General features: G+C 38.5%; 1 protein-coding gene across 2 annotated transcripts in view; it reads left to right on the top strand.

Moving 5' to 3' along the window:
• SYNGAP1 (synaptic Ras GTPase activating protein 1) overlaps positions 1–14,388 on the top strand; it is a 2,730,366-nt gene that overhangs the window by 1,777,963 nt on the left and 938,015 nt on the right. The window lies entirely within an intron of this gene.

Below are 14,388 nucleotides of genomic sequence, written 5' to 3'. Positions count from 1 at the left end.
TAGGACACCAGACTGGAACAGACATTTATAACTGGCTGAGCTTCACATTTTGTTACAAACCAGATTGGGGGAACAGTGACTTTGTTTCATGTCTGCTTTTTCCTGTCCCTCCCCTAATCCTACCCCAGTCCTTCCTTCTTACCCTAGACTGACACCCTCCAGAACTGGGAAATATCCAGCTATTTTCTCAGGAAGGTGGAAAGAAATCACAGGGGACAAGTGAGTGCTACAGGCCTTTTCCCAGAAATGCAGGCTGTAGTCCCTCTCTGTCTCACACTTCCAAGGAATGTAGGTTGTGCCAAGGGACCAAAGCATTTAGTGGCACCTCTACCAGAGGAACTGCTGCAATAGACTGCAACTGTTCCATGAGGAGAAGGAGGCACTATTTTTTTATTTGAGGCCTTTTTCTGATGACCAGAAAAGAGAGAGCTTGGAGGCCTATTCCAGATCTGTCAAATCAAAACAAATTCCTAAATATGTCTAAGTCAAACTGAAAATAGCAAAAGCAGTGCCCCAGAAATGCAAGAGTGGCCCCTCCTTGACTGTGGGGGGGGGGGGGGGGATTATTTTAGCAAGTCTCGCTAATCCTCCAAAGGAGGGTTAGTTTAGGAGGATTTGGATTCCAGGCAATAAATAGTGCACTCTGTTAAATGGCTGTAACACTGAGCAGTGCTCAAATGACTTCTTCGGATTATCCATAAATGAGATTGAATAAAGCATTTTAAAGAAGACCAGTGTTTTTGTCCTTTACTGAGAATGCATAGATAGATACCTTCCTGGACTAAAAAAGTGCCTAAGAAACCAACTGAATAAACTGACTTGTTTTTAAATCCCACGGGTTTATTGCTTTTCACAACTGAGAAAAAAAAGCATTTTAAGAAGACCAACATCCTGATGCTAACCTGAAACCTGAGACTGGCAAGATAGAAGCAAACATTTACTAAAAAGTATTTACAAAAAATCTTTTATCAACCAAATAAACTAAAACCATTTCCCACAGGTACAAACTACAATTTTAACTGAAGGACTCCACAAGTTTTTAAACAATTTATTTCACAGGGTATACTCTGTTCTCTCTACAGAGAGCAGAAAAGATGGACACTCCACCATCCACTCAGCCGGGAGATCTTATAGTAGAGCTCAACCACCTAAACTGATCCTCCTTTGGAGGATTAGTGAGACTTGCCAAAATAAATGTCTGTAAGTCCAGAATGCTTATTTTACATGTTCTCCTTCCTCTTCTTTTTTATCAGTTCCTGATGGTGACCTTGGATCTGAAGGGCACCTACCTAAATGAGGTCTATATTAGAATCGCAAACATTCACAATGTCGAATCTGACATTGTCGACACGTAAACGGTGAAACCGCAGAACATCGAAGAGGTAAATGGAAATTTCCTTTAGGGGAGCTTTCTGTTTACTTCAATGCAGTGTGGTCTCGGAGTTGGAATATTTAAGTAGCGGGGGGTGCAGTGGGGCTTGCGCCCCTGCTTAAAGCAAGTAGTTCTGTTTTTTGACTTTTTTTCATGTCTTTATTAGGTATTCGAAGTTACTGGACTTCGACGATATGGTGTCGATCATATCGTATTCGAAGTTCAGTAACTTTGTGTATCTAATATAGACCCCCTACATGTATGTATAAACAAGCATCACAGGTGCTTTGTCAGATTCAAGTCAAGGGAGTTCTGCAAGTTTACTTCATTCATTGGGCTACCCCTTCAAAAAATGCCTTGATCCAGTGATATCTGTTGCAGAAACAGGGGTATCAGTATATATTTTCTTGGATAACTGCAAAAATTCTTGTTCTGACTCCAAAGGCGTAACAGAGGGCATTAATCTACATCTTGAATTTTTTCAAGACCGTATCCAAATTCAGGTTAAAACTATCAAGAACAGTATTTCTTTTGGGGAGGGGCACTGATGGTTTTTCAACAGCAAAAAATTTCCCTTCCCCAGGAGAAATCAGCCGTCATCTAAAAGCTCTTCCTACAGATGGCCAGAAGAGATTCTGTATCAGCAAGATAATACCTTGGGGTACATGGCATCCATTATCCTCATGATTCCACTGACAAGACTGCACATGAGGAAAGTACTGTAGTACAGCAAAAGTATTTGGCAGCAGCAATCTTAATCCCTGCAGGAACATATCCCCTTTCTCCTGTGTATACCGAAATAGAATATTGATTTGTCCTGGAGAGCCTATCTGCCCAATTTTAAGGTCCATAGCAATTTGAACAATGATGAAATCAGGAGGAACACAACATCAAAAAGATTATGGCAATAATCCTAGCTGTGAGGGCTTTCAAGCCAGTTTGGAAACAGATATGATATGGTACAACAACAAGCAAGGTTGGGGTGGGGGATTAATGCTGTCTTGCAGGGTGCCATGCACATATCGTAGTCACCCCTAGAGTCCAGTAAGATCCTAAGAGCTTCACATATCCTATCTTACCAAAATGCTTGGTGGATTAGATGAGCAGAACAGCTGCAAACCTGCATGATGGTATGTTAGATGAGGATACCATTCTAAACCTTCCCCAGAAGTGTACCTTTTTGATTATCTGAGAAACAGGCATCTAAGAAACATCTGCTCCTTGAAACGAAGCTTGGGCAGGACTGATATAGATCAGTATGGAAGCGAGTCAGCATTCAAGCTGTTTGTGGACTTACAACTTAATGAGTCCTATGTTTGCAGTGTTGGTGCTTTCTTCATCTTTTGCACAATGCTAAAGAGTTGACTGATGCTTTTTTGGAGTTAATTGGTAGCCTACTCGTATATACCCATCACCTGAACTTGATGAAGTCTGTTTACAGTATTTATTTGTTAACATCTATTTGCAGTCCTTATTGGTTAGCAGTAGTAGTTTTTTCTGATTTAGCATTAAAAAATATTATGGTAAAACACTAACTATGAGATTGACAGCCAGTTTGCTTTTGATATTATTTGGTAGTGGTGCTATGATTTTGGGACAAATGTAATGAGTCTACAAATGTTATTGGTTTTGGTTTGGATACCATGTTTTTATAGAGGCAGAAGTTTTTATAGATAGCCTGTATTCAACTGGTGTAGTAAGGAGGACACATTTACAGTTGTTGTCCTGCATGTAGGGCATAAAAAATTGGATATTTTTTAGACCAAAGTAGTTAAGAGCTAACTTTGTAATTTAATGCAGTAATACTGCTTGGTGTTAAGAATGAGATGAGCTTGATTTTGGGACTAGCTTCCAAAGATTGGGCATGATATTTTGGGTCACTGTGAGTTATAAAAAAGCTTTAGTGGAAGGAGTAGGTGTTCTTTGCACAACAAGATAAACTAAGGGTATAGGCTGTTAGAATTCTTGGGAGCATCACAGCAGAGTTGTTTAATTAATTTATTTTTTTTGGGGTTTTTTTTTTTATATCTTTTGTTTGGGTAGCCTTAAAATGAAATTGCTGTCTGAAGAATGGGGTTACAGCAATTTTGGGATGAATGTGCTGTGTAGAAGGAGTAAGGGAAAGATGTGAAAACTTTCTGATGACGGTTGTATATAATAGATTTCCTAAAGTAAGTAACTAAGGCCAATTTTGAGAGAAAAATTGCCATGGATTCAAAGGACAATCATAAGGCCTTTTTCAGCTATGTTAGGAACCTGGGTGGAAACTCCCAGATATGCTCAGAATTAGTCCAAAATGATACAAAAATCACTGAACCCACAGACATTGCCAACATACTGGCAGACAGGTTCAGTGCAAACTTCACCCCTCTCCCCTAAAGGAGAGATAACTATCCCAGCCGAGTGTAGCCTCCCGGACATCTCAAATGCGCAGGTGAAAGCTGCTCTCTCTAAAGCTAAAAACACAGCATCAATGGGACCGGATGGTGTCCCCGGCTGTGTGCTACACGAGCTAAATGAGGAATTAAACCCGCACATAAGGCAGCTGTTTAATCTCAGCCTTACCACAGGATACGTGCCCAAGGAGTGGCGACGGCAACTGTGGTCCCACTCCACAAAGGCGGCGCCTCACGGACCCTGGTAATTACCGCCCATAAGCTTAACAAGTCTAGTCTGCAAAGCTATGGAGAGGATCATAATGGAGCTCATAAACAAAGATATAGGGGACTTGCAGACATTGGACCCGACCCAGTTTGGCTTTGTCAAGGGAAGATCATGCCTTTTGAACTTGGTCGACTTCTTGAAACAGTCACCAAGGCCATTGATGAGGAAAGGCAGTCCATACAGCCTACCTTGACCTTGCAAAGGCTTTCGACACAATACCCCACTGGGTATTGTAGAAAAACTTACCAGCTTAAATGTAAACCCATATGTCACAAGATGGGTTGCAAACTGGCTTAAGGACAGAACCCACAGGGTTAGAGTTGCTGGCGCTGTGTCAGACTCTAAGCCGGTCACAAGTGGTGTCCCACAGGGCTCGGTCCTTGGCCCCTATTGTTTGGCATCTACTTCTCAGAAGTACAGGCCAACATGGGAGGACTTTGGCTGACAAAGTTTGCAGGCGACTGCAAACTGGGCCGTAGTGGAAAGTGCATCGGACACGGATATCCTTCAGAAGGGACTCACGGAAACAGATAGCTGGTGCCAGAGCCATGGCCTGAAGTTAAACGCCAAAAATGTATAGTCATACCCTTCGGGAAAAACAAGGTAACCCCAAGCTACCATATAGGTGGCAATCCACTAAGCACAGAAGAGGTTATCAGGGACCTGGGGACCCAGGTTGACAGTGGCCTTTCTTTGACACTCACATTGCTAAAGTGGTTAGAAAGACCTTCTACATTGCCCACCTGATCATGAAGGGATTCACATCCAGATCTAGTGAGGTCATTGTTCCCTGTACTCTTCACTTATCAAACCAATGATCGAGTACAATGCCCCATTCGGGATGTATCTCACCCGACATCTGCAGCAATTGGAGAGACCCCAAAAGTTCCTCACCAAAAGGATAAAGGGACTCCAAAATCTGTCATATGCTGCCAGATTGAAGAAACTCCAGCTCTATTCAGTCGCATACCGTCTGCTCAGAGGTGACATGTGCCTGACATACAAGGCCATGTCCAACCTGGAATTAATGGACATGCTCCACCTCAAAAAATCCAACTCCACCAAAACCACTAGAGCAAGTGACTTAAACCTTAGCACAGCTATAAATAGGACGTGCTGGAGGGATAGATTTATCACTCAGAGACTCCCTATGCTGTGGAATAAAATCCCGGTCCATGTGAGGCAGAGCACCTCGCTGACTCTGTTCAAGAGAAATCTAGACCTGTGGATGGGAGATCGTAGGTTTACCCCGGGAATCATATCTGTGTCACTGCTGGACAGAGGCACAACAAACTAATGGGCACAGTATTTTTTCATATAAGGGGTGGCGTAAGCCACAAAAATTTGGGCTAGGCTTATAAATGCCTTAGGGCAGATAGCCTAGTATAAACCTATGAACCTATGAACCTATAAAGGAGAGGGAATGCATTTGCCCATTAGAGGAATTTTAGGGATTAATGAAACTAGGGAGAAATAACATCTTCATATGGTGTTGGTCAAGGAGACAAAAAGGTTACAGTGGGGTTTTCACTTTGGTGTCATAGGCAACATTTGCTAAATGGAGCAACAATCACACATGCACACAGATGCTCATTGACAGACACACATGCACACGTGCACACACACTCATATACAAATACACACATTGGCCAATAATTTCAACAGATCCTGTGGTCCTGGTAGAACCTTTGAAAGTAGTATAGGAGATGTTTCATCACACCATTGCCAATAGAGATAACAACTTGTTTTTGAACTTTCCATTTGGCAACTGATTTGTCATCTGATGCATTTCATCAGATATGTCTGTTTGGATATCACCATGTTGGCCATGTAATTGAGTACTGTGAATGAAAATGTGAAAGATGTGTGCATGTTTCCCTAGCCAGTCCATCATTCTAGACCCTTTAGCTGAAGGGATGGATCATTGACTTCTGGGGTGTAGACAATCTTTTCAGAACAGCTGCCAAAACCAAGCAACAGCAGTCTGTGGTAGGGCACAGGAAATTATTCACTTTTTGAAGATTGCACCTACCATATCCAGGTTCTCCTTGGCAGTGTTAATGGCAACCTTTAAAATGTCTACCAGTGGGGGAATCACTCAAGAAGATTGTTGACTAGGCACTAAAGGCCTTCTGCAGCATCTGCTGCAGGGAAGATAAAGGATCCTTGTGCCCCCCCCCCCCCGACACCACATCATCTCCAGAACTTACACAAAGTTGGCGTGATCAGGAGAAGGTGCAGGGAAGCCAACATCTTTCTTAACACCCATGTCATCACTGAGTGACTCAGCAAGTGAATCTATGTACTTCACCTTGCACATAGCCTTTCAAAGAGTTTTGGGCAGATTAGAAACCAAGGATGAGAAAGACCTTCTGTTTCCTTCTGAAATGGGCTTAAGGAGCTGCAGAATGACATATTTTTTTTAAACAAGAACCATCTTTATTGAATTATCACTTATGACATAGGCATCATAAATGTATATAAATGAAAGCAAGCCATATTGATATATTTTCAGTTGCAAACATTATACATTACATGTAATCTTCTATATAGTCATTCTCAATTGAACATTACGTAGCTCATTCAGTTCTTGCCTTCCCTTAAACCTCATTCTGCATGTGTTGTCCCCACAATTCCCATTGACATCACTTTATGGTGTTAAAATTAGCTTTTTGTTGACTGTATAACAACTTGCAGGCTTCATTTCAGCACTAGGCTTTTTCTGGTGCTGAGAGTAATGTCAGTGTGGGAGAGGGGTATGAACTGGGAGGTAGTAACAAAGCAATTGTCGTTCTTTGTTCAGAGGCAAGAATTTTAATTCAAATTATGTCTCCAAAATCTGCAGTTCTATCCTTACCACCATCAGACAACAATCCAACCTATCCAGATTCAAAAACTTGTTAAAAAACAATACTTGGCATTGCTCTTGCACCAACCCAGGCTGGACAGCCATGGCTCTTACACACCTACAGCCTGCATACCTCAACAGATCAAATTCTCATGTAAATTTCCTGCAGTCTTCTCTAGCATTTGCTCTTACTGCACTTCTACTGTCCCTACTTACCCCCCTGACGTATTTTTCCCTCCAGCAAATTCCAACTCATACACTCTCCCCTCTATATCTACCTCAGCTTCACGACTACTTGCTTTTTCTCTGTATCGCCTAACAAATGTAGGCACTACTCACATTTCCTCACCTACTCTCTGCTTTTTAAGTTTATCATATCCTCTCTGCTTTCTACTTATATTTTTCACACATCCACTCTTACTTCCCATACATTTAAAATTGTAATTTGGAATTTTAAATCTCACCATATATGTCAATTTGTCTTTAAAAATATTTTTATTAAATTATCACTTGTTACACAGGCAAACTTTCATTTGTATAAAAGTAATCAAGCCATATTGACAAGTTAACATTTACAAACATTATACTTCGCATATGGTGTTTTAATCAATATAATTAAAACAACATAAACCCTATGTCTTCTCCAAAACATTTTCTGCATGTATTGTTCCCACAATTTCCATTTTTTACTGTGTAGTTTACTTCTTTTTTCTAAAGATCCCACTTCCTGTCCTTTTATCTCCGTTGCAATATTCACTATTTCAAGTGTGGTCAATTTAGACTTCAGTTTCCATTTCTAGTAATTGCTTTTTTAGCAAACACCAGAATTCAACTTAACAAAGCCTTACTATGTCTAGGCAGCTCAGATCCTGTATCCAGCTGAAAAAAATAATTTCTTTAGTTACACTCATTTGCTTACCCAGTATTCCTGACAAAATAGTCTGTAGATAATTTTTAAACTCTGCCATTTCATTACATTCCAAAAACATATGTTCCCAGGTATCTCTTTTTTCCCCATTACACAGCCAGCATTTGCCATCTACCTGAGGAAAAATTCTTGGCAGTCTGCTTGAAGTGTACAAGTACCTGTGCAGTCACTTCCAGGAAAAATCCTATGTTTACCAGATTTGTTGTATATTTGGGAACCATAAGTACGCCCTCCCATTGTTTCTTTGTGAATTGCTTATCTAATCTATCTTCCCAGTCTTTTCTGACCTCCTCTGACTGATTCCTATAGTCTTCATGCAGTATTCTATGTACACTACTAATTATCCATTTTTTAACAGCAGCTTCTGTTCTAGATTCATCTAAAAACTCAACCAATGTAAGTATTTCATTTAGCATTCCCCAATCCCTTTATCTTTGCCTCTGATATCAGTCCCTGATAGGAAAGGCAATCACTAGTCTGCAAGCCAAAAGTCTTTTTGGCTTCTTTCCATTCTGTTGCCTCCCCCTCTCTAATTATTTGTCCCTAATACTTTGGTTTCTTTGCCAGCTTCCTCCAGTAAATTCCAGACCCCTCTTGCCGATTGTATGTATCCCTAGTTGCAGTCATCCCTGTCAGCAGACTGTCCCTTCTCCATTGCCATGTTGGCTTATTTCTTAGTATACTTGCTGCTTCTTTATGAATGTAATATTATTGAATTATGACTTGTGACACAGGCAAACATTTCATTTATAATATTCTGTTTGACTGCTGTTATTCTCCTTGAGGATTTGTGTCCAAAATCAAACTCTTTCCTTATTTCTTGTATTAACGGGTCTATATTATATCAGCGAATGCTTAAAATAGCGAACGCTGTATAATCGACCCTAATGTGTCGAAACACCAAAATGCAAAACACAAGGATCAGCGATTTTTTCAAAAATCACTGATCTGTAAAAAAAAAAAAAAAAAAAAAAAAACAACAACCAAACACCTCCCCTACTTAAATATACCAACTCTGAGATCTCACCACAGTGGAGGAAGTGGCAAAGTCCCAAAAATGTCCCAGCGATTTTTTTTCCCTGGAAAAAAGATTGCTGTTCCATGCTTTTGGGATTTTGCCATTTTGCCATTTCAAGTAACCAGACGATTAAACAGCGTTCGCTGATTTAATAGGAACCCATTTTAACCCCCTCCCTCAGTCATCATCCCTTTCCACTTTGAATCGTAGCTTTTTGTAACTGTGTAGCTCTAAAATATCCCTTCAATTCAGGTGGTACTAAAGCTCCTTGTTTTATTGGAAGGATCAGCTTATCCCACTTGACTCTTGCCCTCTTTCCCTCCCAGATAAAATCATTCAACTCTTTATTAATTACTACCCATAAATTCTCCTCTGGTTGATAAAAATGTCTGACCTGTATATAAAACTAAAGGGACTAAAAACATTTTTACTGCTTGTATTTTGCTATCCATGTCTATAGGCAAGAGCTTCCAGTTTCTCAATTTTTATATTATCTTTTGTTTAGTCTCTTCCCACATATCCTTAAGTGCTATAACAGAATTATTTTTAACCCATGCTTCTAAACACTTAATTTTATCATGTCCCCATAAATATGGGTATTGCTGAATCAATTTATGTGTGGATACATAGTTTACACCTAAAGCCTTGGTTTTAACTTCATTAAATTTATACCCTGAAAAAATCTGAACCATCACAGTATGTTCGAAAACACTGAGATGCCCTTTTCTGGTTCCTTCAGATAGAAAATAATGTCATCTGCAAATAAAGCCAACTTTACTTGAATACCATACCATTTATATCCTTGAATTCCTGAGTTCCTTATTTTCTTTGCCAGTGGTTCTAAATTTAAGGCAAATAACAAACGGGAAGGAGAACAGCCCCACCTAGTTCCTCTGTTCAGACACAACTTATCAGAAAGGTTATTTCCCACTTTGATTTTTGCTTTGTATCCCTCATATATCCTCCTAATTAACCTTAATATTGTATCTAGAAATGCAGATGCTCCCATTGCCCTACTCAAAGGGTAATATCATTTCAAATCATTTTAATTGCAACCTTTTCAACTTAAGGTTCCATGACTTTAGAAGCTACACCAGGTAAAGGAGAGAAGATCTTTACATGCTTTGGAAGCTTATGTTTTTCTTTATATACTTTAGCAGCTGGGTAGTACAAATTAGGAAAAAAAGTGTAGCAGCAGGAAGTGTTGTACAGCTCTTAAATAAGACACTTAGTGCTGTAATACAGGCAGTGGCAGAAGTGAAACATACTTCTGATCAACAGCTTTAGAAGCTATTAGACTCTTCACTGTGCTACTGTTTTTTTTTATTTCTCTGTGTAGCAATTGCAAATTGTAATACAATTTCTAAAGCTGTTAAAAGCTTCTCATGCCACTCTTCAGTTGGCCTTTGCTAATAAGTTAGCATTAGACCAGCAAATAACAGCAATAAAAGGTACTTTAAAGTTTGTTAATCACCTTTCTTCCATCAGAAAGGTGGTTGACAGATTTCATTTTCTTCTGAGTCTCAGAGCATACTTAAAGTGCTTAATGCACTACAAACTTGCTTTGAATATCTCTGCCATCATAAAAGTGTATATCACAAAGTTATCTTACATTGTTCTGGTGATTCTTCATATACTTACCACCATCTATATTGGCTCTACTTCACTTGGTCGACATTTCAGAATGTCGAAGACCATAAGGCTGACATAAGGCCGACACCATATGATCGACATTCGAAATGTTAACCATGGAATAAAAAAAAAAAACACAATAAAAACTTACCTTCATGCTGCCAGCACCCCCCCCCCCATGGGGGGCCCTGCCCCAACCCCCCCCCCAAGAATTTAAATATATCAACTCTGAGATAGCACTACAGTGCGGAAGATGGAAATCTTTCCATTCCGCACTATATGGAGATGCTGGTTCCGCATGGTCAACATTTCGAATGTCGATCATATGGTCTCGGCCATATGGTCTTCGACATTCTGAAATGTGAACCATGTGAAGGGAACCCATTATATTATACACACACACACACACGCACACATAAACACGTATATATGTCTTTGTGTCTATGTGTATGTATGTATGTATGTGTATATATATATATATATATATATATATATATATAAAGAGAGAGAGAGATATATAAAAATATCTTGTGGTGCTTTATGAATATAATATTCTGTAAGATTATTGTTATTCTTCTTAAAGATCTGCATCAAAATCCTAATCTCATCTTCTTTCTTGAGCTTCCCCCTGTTTCATCATCATCCCCTTCCAGTTTGAATTATAGGTTTCTGCTTGTGCTCTGTATAGGAGCCTAAACTGTGTAGCTCTGAAATGCCCCTTCAAATCAAGTAATTCCAGTCCGCTTTGTTCTGTTTGAAGAATCAGCTTATCCTACTTGACTGTTGCCATCTTCCCCTCCCATGTAAAATTCTTCAGCTCTTTATTATTGGTTATCCACAAATTTTCCTCTGGTTGATAAAAATATGCCTGACCTGTATATAAGACTAAAGGGACTAAAATCATTTTAACTGCTTGTATTTTACTGTCAATATCTATATAATAGAGCTTCCAATTTCTCAGTATTTGTATTATCTTTTATTTAGTCTCTTTCTACATATCCTTAGTGCCACACTGGAATAATTTTTAATCCATACTACTAAATACTTCATTTTATCGTGTCCCCAGAAATATAAATATTGCTGAACCAATTTGTGCACATGTACATAATTTACTACTATTGCCTTTTTTGAGCTACATTAATTTTGTATCCTGGAAATATCTAAAACTGCCTCAAAATTTTCCACCACACTGAAAGGTCCTTTTCTGGTTTTATCAGGTATACAGTAATATCATCTGCAAATAGAGCCAGCTTTTCTTGATTACCATACCAATTATATCCTTGAATTTCTGAGTCTCTTATTTTTGTTAATGGTTCTAAATGTAGTGCAAATAACAAAGGGAAAGAGGTCATCCCTGCCTGGTCCCTCTGTTCAAACAGAAAATTTCAGAGAGGAACCCACATATTTTAATTTTAGCCTCTGATCCCTCATAGATCCTCGTAATAAACCTTATAATTTTTATCAGGGAGTGCAAATGCTTCCATTTTCATGCTGATAAACTCCCAGCTTAGTCTGCCAAATGCTTTCACTGCATCAAGACTCAACAACAACAGTAGTATTTTCTTATATTCATCTTCCCTCTGGCTCATCAGTGTTCTGCTGAAAGCTGATTATTTCTCTCTGAATTTTCTTAAGCTATATTATATCAATTGTAGGTGTAATATAAATACATGCCAATGTAATCCTTCTCCCTTGCCAGTAGCCCCTTAGTTCTACAGATCTACCATTATTATCTTTCTTTATCATCTTCTGTTGCTATTGGAGCTCCTCTTTTCCTTTGTCCCAGGTATTCTGTTGAATAACCATCCTGAAAAAATTTCTTTATCAAATTCACGTTTACTTCTTTCCAAGTGTGTTTCCTGTAGCATAGCTATTTGCATTCTACATTTTTAATATAGTTCACTACTTTTTTTCTTTTTTTTTTTGTATTTATCTGTGAGACCATTGACATTTATCACTATTAGCAAAAGCATCATTGTATTAAAAATGTTATTATCCCCCCCTTTATGTATAACTTTTTTACTGTCTAGTTCTACCTTTTGTGTTACATGCATACACTGTTTGGCAGGTTGAACCTTTATACAGTTGCTTTTTGTCATATCCATTTGAACCTATGTCACATTTTTCAAAAATTTTTTGTTTTATTGAAAGCCCTCAAACAAACAAAAAAAACTACTCCCAATACCCCCTTAATTTAATACTAACACACAAAACTATGTATACCTTAAAATATTGACATGTTACTCTCCTAATAGGAACAAATGTCCCAAACTGACAGCCACACTCACAGAACTGAGTTACCCTAAAAGAAAGGTTATCCATACTAAGACACATGGTGCAGCCCTGTTCTTCTATTAATTGCTGTCTGGTTGTGTCTTATCTTTATAGCTCTCCCAGCTGGGAAAACACCTGGGTGCTTTCAGAGAACATTATCTGTAGTGAACTTCTCTTTTTCTCTCTAGCCAGTTTCTTTTTATCAGATTGTACCCAATTTATTTTTATCAGATTGTCTCTCTGGAGATGCAGAATTGCTGTTAAGCATGCATTTATTTGCTATAAAAAAGCCTCATAATATTCAATATATTTTTTATTTATTTGCTTTCTCTTAAAACTTGTTACTAGATCAAGCTAAGGGCCTTAATCCAGTCATTCCCCCCACACAAAAATGAGAAAAAAAGCACATTCATTTTTCTTTTGTCATGCTCTTTTAACCAGACTTTGTATACACTGCAGTGCCTACATTTCTTACAACTGAACAAGAAGAAAGTGAGAAGAAGGGAGAAAGAAATAAAAAGGGAACACTTGTTTACAATAGTATCCCAATTACACTTATAGCATGCAAAGAAAATCATACACTACAAAAAATAGTACTATTAAAAAATGTTACTTACAGCTAACATTCTTCCTTCTCTCCCATCCTCTTAAGTATTTTTCCAAACATTAATGACATGAAGTAGGGCATAAACTTTAGAGTCCCCCACAAGTCCAACAAACTCCAAAAAGTCCGATATTTCTAGATTTTCTTATTCTGTCATATTTTACAAATATAATTACTGTTTTATAATCCCACATTTGTCAATTTCCAAATTACTGGTTTTATCCATGTTCATCTCCATCTCCCAAATTCTGTCTTTTTTTCCAACTTACTCTCGATTCTTCTAGTCACTGCTCATGCTTCCTTCCTTCTCTTCAGCATTTTCCATTGAAACACTGGAAAAGGTTTCAGTGGCACAGTCTTTCTGTGGTAGAAGTAGAATCTCCTTCTGTTTCACACCTCATGTTTTGTTAGACAAACTTTTGTATTTCTTCCTTATTATGCATTTCATCAAAAAAATGATTTTGTCCCTCCTGGGAATAATATTTTGAAGATAGCTGGGTACAGCAGTTTGAATCTCACGCCTGCTTCTTGACATTCCATGAATAGTGGAATCAATTTCTCCTTTTCTGCCTGCTGTGCAGTGAGTAATCATTCTCTGCAAACACTCCACTGTCTCCCACTTTTAGTACTTTGTTCTTCACCAACAATTTTGTCAGAATCAGCTCCTTCTGCTAGTAGGATTACATCTTTACTATTAAAGACTTACATTGCTTTCTCATAGCCAGGCTAGGAGTATACATACAATGTGCCCTTTCAGTTAACAACTCCTTCTGTGGAATATCAGTCCAGCTGCTTATTTGTGCTTTCATAAAATTAATACAGTCTGTTCCTTCCAGCTTCTCTGGTACAGCTGAAAATCTCAAGTCTTCCCTACGTGCTCTGTCCTCTAATTCTATTATTTTTTAAACATCTTTTCTTGAGCATTCTAAATTTCAGCCAGGCCTTTCTTCATTTCAGTCTCTGACTTTGAGTTTTACCATCTCATTTGAATATCTGTTTAAAGCTTCTTCCATTTCTTCCAGCCTTTTGTTGAGCTGATATACTCCAT

Source organism: Protopterus annectens, chromosome 9.part0, assembly GCF_019279795.1.
Source record: "Protopterus annectens isolate FY-2018-M chromosome 9.part0, PAN1.0, whole genome shotgun sequence".
NCBI classification, from domain to species: Eukaryota; Metazoa; Chordata; order Ceratodontiformes; family Protopteridae; genus Protopterus; species Protopterus annectens.
This window is presented reverse-complemented; position numbering and strand designations above follow the sequence as displayed.